The sequence below is a fragment of the Meriones unguiculatus genome, chromosome 5 (genome assembly GCF_030254825.1).
Source record: "Meriones unguiculatus strain TT.TT164.6M chromosome 5, Bangor_MerUng_6.1, whole genome shotgun sequence".
Taxonomy (NCBI): Eukaryota; Metazoa; Chordata; class Mammalia; order Rodentia; family Muridae; genus Meriones; species Meriones unguiculatus.
Window position 1 is genome coordinate 42,292,535 of NC_083353.1, and position 12,571 is coordinate 42,305,105.

At 45.9% G+C, this 12,571-nt stretch overlaps 1 long non-coding RNA gene across 1 annotated transcript; it reads right to left on the reverse strand.

Moving 5' to 3' along the window:
* Positions 1–8,107: 8,107 nt before the first annotated feature.
* Positions 8,108–12,565, reverse strand: LOC132654219 (uncharacterized). The gene is made up of 3 exons (XR_009591873.1): positions 12,349–12,565; positions 11,870–12,075; positions 8,108–9,194 (listed from the first exon to the last, which is right to left on the reverse strand). It is a non-coding gene; the product is annotated as an uncharacterized LOC132654219 (long non-coding RNA).
* Between the last annotated feature and the right edge of the window lie 6 nt (positions 12,566–12,571).

Consider the following 12,571-nt stretch of genomic DNA (forward strand, 5'->3'; position numbering starts at 1 on the left):
TGAGGAGGCCTGGACAGGAGCCAGCAGGGTAGAGGCTGCCTGCTAAAGTCCAGAAAAACAGCTGGCCATGTGGACTTTGTGTGTCCGGAAGAGGGAGGGCCGGGTGGATCCAGGTAAATGTGTAGGAAAAGGGCTCCTAGATATTATGGGGAAGGTTTTTACTGACCCACTTCCCACCTGAGGCTGTCCCAGGCTTCCGCACTCCAAAACTAATATTGCCATTCAAAGCCAGGAATATAGACAGCAGGCCTAGCAACACAAGCTTGTCATCGCAACACTCAGAGATGGAGGCAAAAGGATTGCTGTGAGTTTAAGGCCAGCCTGGAATACAGTGAAATGCAAACAACTACAAACCAAAAATAACCAAAATAAAAACCAGTGCTGGACTATTGACATGGCTCAGGCACTAAGGACACTGGCACTGCGGATGGGTGAGGTGGCACACACCTTTAATCCCAGCATTCAGGAGGCAAAGGCAGGCTGAGCAATATGAGTTTGAGACTCTACATAGTTCTGAAACTCTGGTCCCAGGGGACCCAGCACTCTCTTCTGGCCTTTCCAGGAACCAGGCATGCACATAGTGCACAAACATGTGTGCAAGCAAAACATAAATTTAAAAAATTAATAAAAAAGTAAAAAACAAAACAAAACAAAAAACAACAAAACAAAACAAAACTTTCTTCTGCGAATCCTCCTTGCGAATCCTTCACCCAGCAGACCACAGGCACTTCAGATCTTCTTTTTAGAGGAATCTCTTTCGGTGGCTTCTCTCTTTTCTTCCTTGTCTGTTTCACCCAGATTAAAGCCTTTAGCTTCTCCCTACCACACAGGGTTCGTCCCTTTTATACTCTCTCCAGAGAAGCCTTACCTGCCCATCCCACTGAGAAAAATTCCTAACCTCTACCATAAAATACTTTTTATCGTAACGGTTAATGTGCACAAGGTCTCACTATCTAGACCAGGCTGTCCTCGAACTCATAAAGATCCACCTGCCTGTGCCTCCCAAGTGCTGGTATTAGAGGCATGTGCCACCATGTCTGGCCCACATAGGGAAATATTTAAAATAACAGCATTAGCAGACTGTGGGCATTAATGAGGGCAGTGATCCTGTATGCACAGGTTGTTTCTGATCCTCATCATCCAGCACACAACCATGGTCCAGAGGAGGAATTCTGTGTCTATTTACCAAAGAAGAAAACAAGCCACACTAGTGTGTGTGAACACCAAGATACGATGTCCACAGTGCCACTCAGTCCTGGCTTAGGAGATTCGCATAGGCTGCAAGTAGGAGAACGGGTTTTCCATGTCTTCAAAGTCTCCAAGGCTGGAGCATGCCCTCCCTGCAGCTGAAGCTGCCAACCTTGGCATCTTGGAAGGATCTATCTCCAGGGAATCCCTGAGGAGTTGTGGATCTTCCTCCTCCAAAGAGCAGCAGGCCCCAGCCTCAGGAAGGCAACCGCAGCAGGACTCCGGCCAGAAGTCAGCATGTCTCCAGACTTTTCAGGCAGAGTCTAGCTAGCTGGGTGTGTGTGTGTAAATTAAGTGCAAGAGAAAGCACTTCCCTCCAGGCAGTGAAGGAGAAGAAGGTGCAGTCCTCAGGGCACCACAGTCTGCACTGGGCATCAGCAGCAGGGCTGCTGAGGTGACCTTGGCTTGGAGCCATCCTGCTGCCATGGCCCTTCTGAGATCACAGATGATCATGGGCTGTTCCAGATCATGGTTGTGGGCAGTCAAACACATTCTGTTCCTGGCTGCAGTTGCAGCTGGGAGTTTTCCCACACTGTTTATTTCCTCACTCCTTACTTCTGCATTGATGGCAGCTGAGAGCGCCTCCTAGCTCCTCTCATCAATCCTGTGCCGCAGTGAAGCCACTAAGTCTCTATACCCACCAAGGCAGCTACTTTCTTTTTAAAATATTTCTTTTTTCTTTTTCCCAGACAGGATCTCACTGTGTAGCTTTGGGTAGCTTGCTGTGTAGACACAACTGACCTTGAATTCACAGAGATCTGCTTTGTTTTGCCTCTCCACTGCTGGGATTAAAGGTTTGTGCCTCTCTGCCCAGCTTGCTGATTGATTGATATGCATATGTGTGCAGGTTTATGCACTGAGTTCAGAGACCCGCAGAGGCCAGAAGAGGGCATCAGGTCCTTTTTACAGCTGGAGTTACAGGCAGCTGTGAGCTGCCTGATGTGGGTGCTAGGAACTGAACCTGGATCCTCTGCAAAGGCAGTATATTGCCCTGTAGTAAAAATTCTGGAATTTTTGGTTTCTTTAAAAACACAGAAATGTAAGAGTTTGTCTTTATTTTAATCCCGGGTGCGGGGAAATGGGCTGCTTCATGGCAGCTGACGATGATTTGCCTCGTGCTCTAGCAGAAGCGTGGTTTTCTCCAGCTCTCAACTTTTTCCTAACTCTCCTGTGATCGTGGTCTTACCCAGCCCAGTGTGCTGGGCATCACACACCTGTACAGCATAATTCTCTCAGAAATGTCTGTCCTTCATTTTCTTTCAGTCCCTGGTATTCAGAGAGACCCCAGCCAGTAGTAACCCAGTGTTCTAATACTTCATATAAGCTAGGCCACCAGGGGCTGGCTTCTCATGCATTGCCTCAAATCATAAAACCCTAGAGAAGGCAGGGCATGAAAGAGAGAGAGAGACAGACAGACAGAGACAGACTGATCACTAAAAGGTTCACCGATGCATCCCTGAAGCTCCAGCCCCTCTGGGGAGTCTACTTTCTCACACGTTGTAACCTTGAGGAAGGACCTCCTAAATTTGTAAGTTAAAGGATATAGCAAAGTTGTACACTTCTTTTAATTTTATTAGATTTTATTGTTTGTTTGTGTGTATGAGTGTATTTGTGTGCACTCACTGGCACAGGAGCCTTGGCTCAAGTGTGGAGGTCAGAGGACTACTCTTGAGAATCTGTTCTCTCTTTCCACCATGTGGATTCCAGGGTTCGAACTCAGGTCATCAGGCTTGACTCACAGTCTCCTGTCTAGGTGAGCCCACATGTGTTGGCAAGCAAGGAGTGATAGAGGAAGATACCCAGTATCTTCTTCGGACCCAGTGCATGCGCAGGTATGTGCACAACCACACACGTGTGCATACACTCATACAGACACAAACACACATAAAGACACACACAAATTAATAAATCTTTAAAACAAAATCGCTCCTAATTAAGACATACCTTGCCTGAGCAAGGAAGGAGGCTCAGGTAGCTAATGGGTTTTAAAAGTCTCAGGAGGCTCAAAACGTTACAGGATTCCGGCTGGTAACATATCTCAATAGGTAAAGGCACTTGCCACCAAGCCTGGGGGCCTGCAAGTTGCCTCTGCCCTCCCCATGTCCCATCTTTACTTGCTTATTCTTTGAAGCAGAATACCCCCAAACCTCGGGCTGGCATTTTCTTGGCTAGGTTGGTTAGGTTGGAAGCCCCAGTGATTCTCCTGCCTCCACGGCCCTTGGAGCTGGGATCCCCTACATGCTGCTGGATGCCTGGATTGTCAGGTGGGGACTGGGTCCAAATTCCAGTGTTCTCGGCAACTGCTCCTGTCTGCTGGGCCATCTCTGGAACAACAGAATATCTGTTATTGTTTCTTCTTTCTTTCTTTCTTTTTTCTTTTCTTTTTCTTTTTTTTTTTTTTTTTTGAAACAAGGTCTATTGGCTGCATAGGCTGACCTCAAACTTGTGGCAATCCTCCTGCCTCAACCTCCTGAGTGGTAGAATTATAAATGTGTGCCACCATACACAGTTAATGTATAATTTTTTAATTATTTATTTATTCTATGTGTATGGGCCTTTTCCCTGTATGTATGTCTGTGTACCTTATGAGTGCCTTGGTGCCTGAGGAGGCCAGAAGAGGGCATCATATCCCCTGGGACCTGAGTTACAGAGGGTTGTGAGCCGCCATGTGGGCCCTGGGAGTCGAACCCAGGTCCTCTAGAAGAGCAGCCAGTGTTCTTTTAACCATCTCTCCAGCTTCTAATGTGTGCAGTTTCATGCAGCTACGTTAAGGACACTTTTTACTTATTATGTCATGAAGAGGTCTAATTTCATGTGGCGTGTTCCAAGGAGGGGGTGGTTGTTAGTTTCAAATACTTCGGAAAGGTGAAGCAAGAGAGATGACACAAAGTCCCACAGGATCACCACAGCCTGTGACCTGTGACAGAACAAGTCTCAGTGAGAACTGGGACAGGCATTGGCAGAAGAGAAAGAGGCAGGAACAGGGGACAAGAAAAAGCCAGCTATATTATCTTCAGGGATTGTCCTAAGTTCTTTGGCGGGGGGGGGGGGGATTGTGTTTATTTTTGTTGTTGTTGTTTAGTTTTTTGGTTTCGTTTTTTTTTTTGAGGTTTCTTTAAAAAAAACCCCAATTTGTTTTAAAAGATAGAAAAATAACCAGTTATTGGGGCTTAAGGAATGGCTCAGTGTAGAGCACTGGCTGCTCTTCCAAAAGACCTAGGTTCAATTGCCAGCACCCACACGGCAGGTCACAATTGTCTGTAATTCCAGTTCCAGGAGATCTGACACTCTCACACAGACATACATGGAGGCAGAACACCAAAGTATATAATTTTTTTTTTTTAATGAAAAGAAAAGAATAGAAAAAGGAAATAACCAGTCAGGTTTGAAATCCTGGGATGGGCTGGGCCTATAACCCAGACTAAAACAGATCCTAAGTTTATAAGGCCAGACACCCAGAATGCTTTAGTGGCTTCCCTAATTCAGAAACAAATTTTAAACTAAAGCTAGTAAGTTTAGCTACTGCTAATGGCACTACTTCTTATGGATAAGTAATCACAGCCACTGGGGAGGCTGAAGGAGGACGTTCTTTTGAATCCAGAAGTTGGAGACTAGTGTAGGCAACATAGCAAGACACAACTCTTTAAAAGAATTGAAACTAATATTGAGACAGATGGTTCCTGCTTTGAACCCTGTAGGGTTCTTGCACTGCCCTACCTTCTAAGAGTGAGGTGGACACATGCAGAAAAGGGCGAACAAACCCCAAAGTTGGGAGTCTGTAGAGAACAAGTTGCCTGTGAAAGTAAAAGCAGCCGATGGAGTAGGGACCAGTTTCCTGGCTCTAAGCAGCAGGTCACAGCTGAGGCAGGGATAACTTGCTCCACCTAGGAGTCTGTTGACAATGACCACTCTAGCCAGGGAGAGGCTGTGTGCCGGGCTTAGAAAGACTTTCATAGGCGAGCCCTCATTGGCTGCCTATGTGCAAGCAAAAAGGTGAAGGGTAAGGACCAATCAGTAAACGGCCTGTCAAAAGCAGGGTGGTGTGGGGAGAGTGTGCCCTGTATGAATGGGTCTAGCCATGTCAAGGACACCAGTGCCTCAGACTCAGTGTATGGATGCTGGCGATTGGCTCTTAGCGAAAACCAGTATGTGGAGAAAGTACCAACCACGGCTCCCTCATCCCCACAACTGCAGCCTGGGTCTGCCCCCCAGGAGAGATGAATGAACCCACCTCCTCATTTCTATGTCTGTAATAAGCCTGCTGGGTTTCTGGGCTGGTGTCTCCATCCCTATCCCAGCTTTACTTTACTTGTGCTGGTCATCAAGTGCCAAGGCCCTGAAGTTTGTGGCAGGGAATGTTCTTACTCAGAGCTGCTGTTCTGTCCTCTCAGCTCCCCTCCTTTGATGTTGGGAGAAAGGCAGGAACAAACCCTGCACTTTTTCACCTTCATTTCCAGCCAGCCCATGTTCCCTGCTGCTACTCAGGTAACAACCACGACCCCTCCCATACTTCCCAATACACCCGATACTGATTTCCTCCTGTCTTTGAAGAACAGGACCTCACTGAGGCCAAGCTGGCCTCAGCTGCCCGAGTGTTGGAATCACAGGAATGTACCGGAATGCCTGGCTCTGTTTTTCTTCTCTTGATGGCTACTTATGTCTTTTATGAAGGCTAAATCACCCTTTTTTTCTTCGATATTTTCCTTCTCTCCAGGCCCTTCTCTCTCCTTCCTTTCCTCTCTTCTAGTGCCATTTGGCTCAGATACAGACATAAATTTTTTGTCTTGTAGGCAATCTGTGTCTCTGTGTCTTCTCCCCAACGAATCCCATCAATTTATGTTGGTCTGTCTTTAGATCCACGGATGTCACATACAAGGCCTCTGATGGTGGTGGCGATAGTAGTTGTAATGAGAATTTTAGTTTTTACTTATTTTGATTTTATGAAACAGGGTTTCTCTGTGTAACCTGGCTGTCCTGGACTCCTTCTGTAGACTAGGCTGGCCTTGGACTCACAGAGATCCACCTGCCTCTGTCTCCCTGTGTGCTGAGATTATAGGCATGAGCCGCTGCATCTGGCAAATTTTGTTTTTAAAAACCCAGTTATGTGACTATGTTTTTGCTTTAGTCTCAGGTGTGGAATATGAGGCTGCTTCAGATTGTCCATAGCAGCTAACTATAATGTGTCTCCTGCTCTAGCGGGGGTGTGATTTTGCCAGCTAAGGCTAGTTGACATTTGGAATTCTGGAAATTTTTCAGAGGGGATAAATGCCAGAGCCCCAAAAGGAGCTTGAAGTGCTCTGAAGAGGCTGCCCCTGTTCCCCCTGCTGCTGTGGTTTGTTTTGGTTCGTCAAGTGGTCATGTGCAGAAGACTGGCTGTCCTGTCAGTGAAAATCAACTCAGTGCCCCTAGTCAGCAGGAAGTAGTCTAAAGAGATCTACATTCCCTTTCCCCTCCAACCTTCTTTCTCACTTACCTAGCGTTGGAGAACTGCAAAGGACTGGGGTGGAACAGGATGGTAGATACAGGAACCCAATAAAGTAGCCCAAAAAAGTAAGCCAAAAGGTGGCGGCAGCAGTGGTGTGTGTGTGCAAATTTGTACGTGTGTTTTCCCTCTATGCCTGTGTGTACACTATTTGTACACCCAGTGCTCTTGGAGGTCAGAGATGCTGTTGGATCCCCTGGAACTGGAATTACTAAGAGCTGTGAGCAGCCACGTGGGTGCTGAGAATGGAGGTCCTTTGGAAGAGTTAGCTGCTAAGTCAATGATGGCTCAGCAGTCACCACCTTTGCCAGTACACCCCAATACTTTTTGACTGAAAAACTAAAATCACCGCAGAGATTGACCTTTCACAGTATCTCCAAATCCAAGGCTCCTGCACAAACATCAGTGCCTCCCAGGAAGCTGACGGACCCGAGTCCTTGAAGAAGAAAATGTGCCCCTGCTCTGTCCACACGTCTGTGCACACCCCGGGGTTTCATGTATTTTTCTGAGGTGGGGTAGGGGGTGGGGGAGAGTAGGGGAACAACATCTGTCATGGGAAAGGCAGACTTGCTCCTGGAGGTCTTCTAACTATAAAACCCATGGACTCAGAGACAACCCAGTGTTGAAAGATCTCATGCCTGGTGAGCTTGGTGCGGGAGTGCCGTGAGCCTGGGAGACATAGTCATGTCACTCCCTTTAGTTTTATCTGACGTCCTGATTCTTCAGTTTGCTGTGGGCGGAGATGTTCCAAGCCCTTTCTACTTCACTGTCACCAGTTCCTGGTGAGTCACTAACAGCCCTTCCTACACCACCCCTCTTGCAGGGCAGAGGGAGGATCTTGCAGATGCTGCTTCTCCTCTGGTGGGTGCCATAGCAACAGGAAAGCAGCTCCCAGTAGCCAGCTCTGCTAACCAGCACACAGAAGAGGATGATGGGAGTGTTGGTGGGGGGGGGATTTCACTACTTACCATCTGAGGGCCCACAAAATACCCAGTTCAGGCTTCTTTAGATTTTATCATATGAAAGGAAACTCTCCATTTATGGAGATATTAATTTGACTTCTATGAATTTTTCCCTTCATGAAACTTCCCTTCTTTCCTTCTTTTTTTTTTTTCTTCCCAAGATAGGGTTTCTCTCTGTAGCCCTGGCTGTGCTGGAACTCACTCTGTAGACCAGGCTCGCCTCAGAGTTTCTCTTGCTCTGCCTCCTGAGTGCTGGGATGACAGGCATGTCCCACCACACCTGGCTTCTGAAGCAATTTCTCATTACAAAAATAAAATGGATAAATAAACCCTGGAGTTGTTTACCCCAGTGCTGGGATCTGGGTCCTGTCATTTAACTGCTATCTTTGGAATACCTACTGTGTGCCAGTTACTAGACACAGCACACACTCTGAAGGTGAGAGATGGCTTGCAATCGTTTATTTAAGATGCCAACTTAACTGAGCCCCGAGTGCGATATCTTTGGGCAAACATGATCTGGGTGTTTCTGTGACAGTGTTTCGGGATGAGGTTATTATTAACTTACGATACTGAGGAAGATGGGTGGGGCTTTCCCAGTGTAAGCTGGCTTCATCCCCTTAGGTCACTGAGGCATCATGGTTGTCCAACAAACAAAAATGATTTTCCACTTTGGAAAAACAAATCAGACTCCACTGAGATTTCATGTATGTATACTGGAGAAGAACATACAGGTCCTTAGTGGTGTGTAAACTGGGAGACTCACTTAGGAAAACTGTCAGCAACATCAGGAAGGATTGTAAACCTCTCAAAAACCCATCCTTGGGATGTGTATTTAAGAGGCAACACTGGGTATCTGCTTCAGAAGACAGCAGTCATATCAACACGGGTGTGTGTGTGTGTGTAAAAAGCTAGGAATAAGTTCCCAGCAGGACGGAGACAGGTGAGGGCATCTATGCTGTCAATTTCACTCTTTCATTTGTTTGCTTTTGTTTAATTTTAGAGTCTTACTCTTAGTCCTGTACTGTAGAATCCAGGCTGGTCTTGAACTCACAGCAACCCTTCTGCTTCAACCTTCCAATTTTATTTATAGGTGTGTATCACTATGCCCACCACACACATGCAGTTTCTGTGTATGTGTGTCTCTCTGTGTCTGTGTCTGTGTGTGGTTTTGTTTTGCTTGTTTTGTTTTAGAGAGACTTTCACATATTCCATGTTGGCCTCAAATTCACTACATAGCCAATGATGACCTAGACCTTCTAGTCCAGCCTTTGCCTCCTAGGTACTGGGGTTACAAGTGTGTTTCATCATGCCCAGCTTATGTGATAATGGGGATAAAATTCAGGGTTCCATGCCAAACAAGCATTTGTCTTAGGAGACTGGAGACTGCTCCTGAAGCAAGGCTGGCCCTGAGCCTCCTCGTTATACTGACAGGATGTTCAGGCTCTTTCCAGGTCGTTTTGGTGGACTGGCAGGGCCTAGCTTTCTATCTCATGTTCTGGCTTCTGAAAAACAAGACAGAAAGTATTGGTAGGGTTAGAGGAAGACATGAGATTCCTACAATACATTTTAGATTTTCTTTTTAAGTTGGAGACTATGGTGATAAAATATAACAATAACCATTACTTTTCTGACTTAATTTTTTTTATTTATGTATCTGTATGCACCTATGTGCACAAATGTGTGTGGGTGCACTGGAGGCCAGAAGAGAGTGTTAAATCCTCTGGAGTTGGGGTTAGAATCAGTGTGAGCCATACGGTGTTTGTCCTTTAGAAGAGAAGCGAGTGCTTGCTCTTAAGCCACTGAGCCATCTCTACAGCCCCTATTTTTTTTTACTTATTCTCTGACAATTTCATACAGGTATGCAATGTATTTTGACCATACCAAATCCTAATACTCCCCTCCCACTTCTTCCTGATTCCTCTCATATCTCCCCACATTTCATATCACACATCAAAACTACCCAAAACAGATCAAAGTATTAAACGTAAGAGACAAAAGTATAACGGAAGATGATCCTGACTTTAGCAGTGATTCTTGGATGTGACACTGAACGTTCTGCAATGAAAGAAGACATAAGTTGACAAATTTCCTTCCTTAAAAAAAAAAACTTTTACACGCTTACTCTTTCATTTATTAGAACTTTTAACTAATTAGAAAATTGAGTAATTTTTTCCCCAAGAGTCAGTTTCTCTGTGTGATAGCCCTGGCTGTCCGGGAGCTCACTTTGTAGACCAGGCTGGCCTCAGACTCACAGAGATGCTTCTCACCTCTGCCTCCTGAGTGCTGGGGTTAAAGGCGTGTGAGGACAAAAAATACACTTAAAAAACCCTGAATATTAAGGTAGAAGTAAAACAGTTTTTAAAAATCCAACATGTCTAATACAGACTGCAGAATGTCACAATTTAGAGATTCACATAGTATTTTATAGTACTAAGATGTTAATAGAATCAGTAATATTATCGATTAGTCCAAGATCTCCCAGTGTATAAAATGTCTAGGCTACTAGTTTAAGTTTTTGTTCTGTAAGGACAGCTATTTGTGATGGCGATTTGTGGTTGTCAACATAACTGTATCTAGAATGAACACAATCCAGAAATGGAGGGCACACCTGTGAGATTTTCTGCTTGATTTGAAGTGAGTGAATCCACTTTTCTAGTCTAGACCTTTGAAGTAGGAAGATTTTTTTAAAGATTTATTTATTCATACAGTATTCTGCCTGCATGTGTTCCTAAAGAGCAGAAGAGGGCACCAGATCTCATTATAGATGATTATGAGCCACCATGGGCTTGCTAGGAATTGAACCCAAGACCTTTGGAAGAACAGCCAGTGCTCTTAAGCTCTGAGCCTTCTCTCTAGCCCTGATATGGATCTTGAAGCTGAAAGATACACTCCTTTAATTCAAATTTGGAAGCACGGAGACTCATCTTTAAAATGGGCCATACCTCCTGTTGGAAGTCTAAATAAGGACACAGAACAAGGAAGCTTTTGCTCTTTGCCTGCTTGTCCTCCTCGCCTTGCTAGCACATTCATTCCTTCATTGGCACTGGAGCCTACTCCTTACTTCTTCAGGATACCAGCATATACAGAAGAGTAGCTGAGGCATCCATCCTCATGGACTGAGCAACTACTAGATACATGGACTTTCTGTTCACAGCTAGCCATTGATGGATTAGCTGTACTATAAGCCTGTATGTCATTCCAGTGTGTGTGTGTGTGTGTGTGTGTGTGTGTGTGTGTGTGCGCGCGTGTGTAGATAGTGAGAGAGAGATTCATTCCATAAGTTCTGTGACTCTAGAGAACCCTGACTAATATACTGCTATACAACTAAGTGGCTGTTGTTATGACAACGGAATCAGGAGGCAACTTTAAGGTTTCATCTGTACAGTTCTACAATGTAGCACTCATGTTTAAAAATCTACTTTGGGATATTTACTTCTCTACCTCCTTTCCACCAACCCCCCAACCCCAAGAAGGTTAGTGGGGAGAGAGTGTACAGACACCTTTATTTCTCCTGGGTCGGTGGGTCTTGGGGGATGTACCAATCTCCTATGTAGACCAGGCTGGCCTCAAACACAGACATCGCCTGCCTCTGTCTCCCTGAATGCTGGGATTATCTGCTTTTTTTTTTTTTTCCAAACTTTATTTTATGTGCATTAGTGTGAAGGTGTCAGATTCCTTGGAATGGGTATTACAGACAGTTGTGAGCTGCCATGTGGGTGTTGGGAATTGTACCAGGGTCCTTTGGATGAGCAGACAGTGCTTTCAACACTAAGCCATCTCTCCAGCCCCTATCTGCTTGTTTTTGAGACATAGTTTGACACCTAGACCAGGCTGGCCATTACTAACACCCACAATTCTCCTAGGTTTGTCTGGAGAATGCTGGGATTACAGGCTTTAACCAGCCAGGAAGGCAGCTAACATGATCCCCTCACCTTTTGTGGATTTTGTTTGTTTGAGACAGGGTTTCTCTGTGTAACATCCCTGACTATCATGGACTCACTTTGTAGACCAGGCTGGCCTTGAACTCACAGAGATCCCTCTTAAAGGATGTGGATGTGCCATAATTTCCTTTATCAAGCTGCAGCACTGAGCAATTTTGATTTCTTCTTTCGGTGCTTTCCTCTAGATAAGGAGTGCGGTCTGTATAGTAAGATAGTAAAACGGTAAACAGGCTTACTTGTTGGAGGATTTCACCTTGGCGCCAGACTCACCACCCTGCCTCAACCGCTGCCAAAGGCTGTAATCCATCACTCCAGCCTCGGCTGCCAACTGCGTTGCCGTCATGGAGCTGTGGAGTTTCACTCGAGTTTCTCTGAGCACACAGGGAGGCACAATCAAACACTCCATGTCCAAAAGCAGCGGCTAGGCAAATGCAGCCAATCTCTGCACAGGACGGGGCAGATGTGAATCTGGGAGCAATTCCATGCACTAATTCATTCAACAAGAACTTACTGAGCAACTACCAGGCCCTCCATCATCCACAGCAGTGCATGAAAATCAATAAAGCAAGAAATTAAAAATACAGGATGCTGGACGGTCCCTCAGACAGGAAGGAAAAACAGGAGAGGGGCTGACAAGAAGACCAGTTGGTGAGGCTTCCCGAAAATGACATCAAACTATGACAGGGACCTTTCATGGGGCCGGTATACCACTCACATCAGTGTCCTCTTTAAACTCTGCCAGGGGCAACTGCGAACACCGGGAACACGCGGTGGCGCAGAGGTGGAGCACCTTCAACTGCAGGTCCGAGTCCCCGCCCTCAATGCCAAGCCACTCCCCCTCGATCTCAGCCCTCCCCTTCCGCCCTGCTCCACGCAGCCAGGTTTCGGCAGGGTCCCGGCGCTGAGGGAGTAAAGTGGACGCGGTTGTGCGCAGGCTC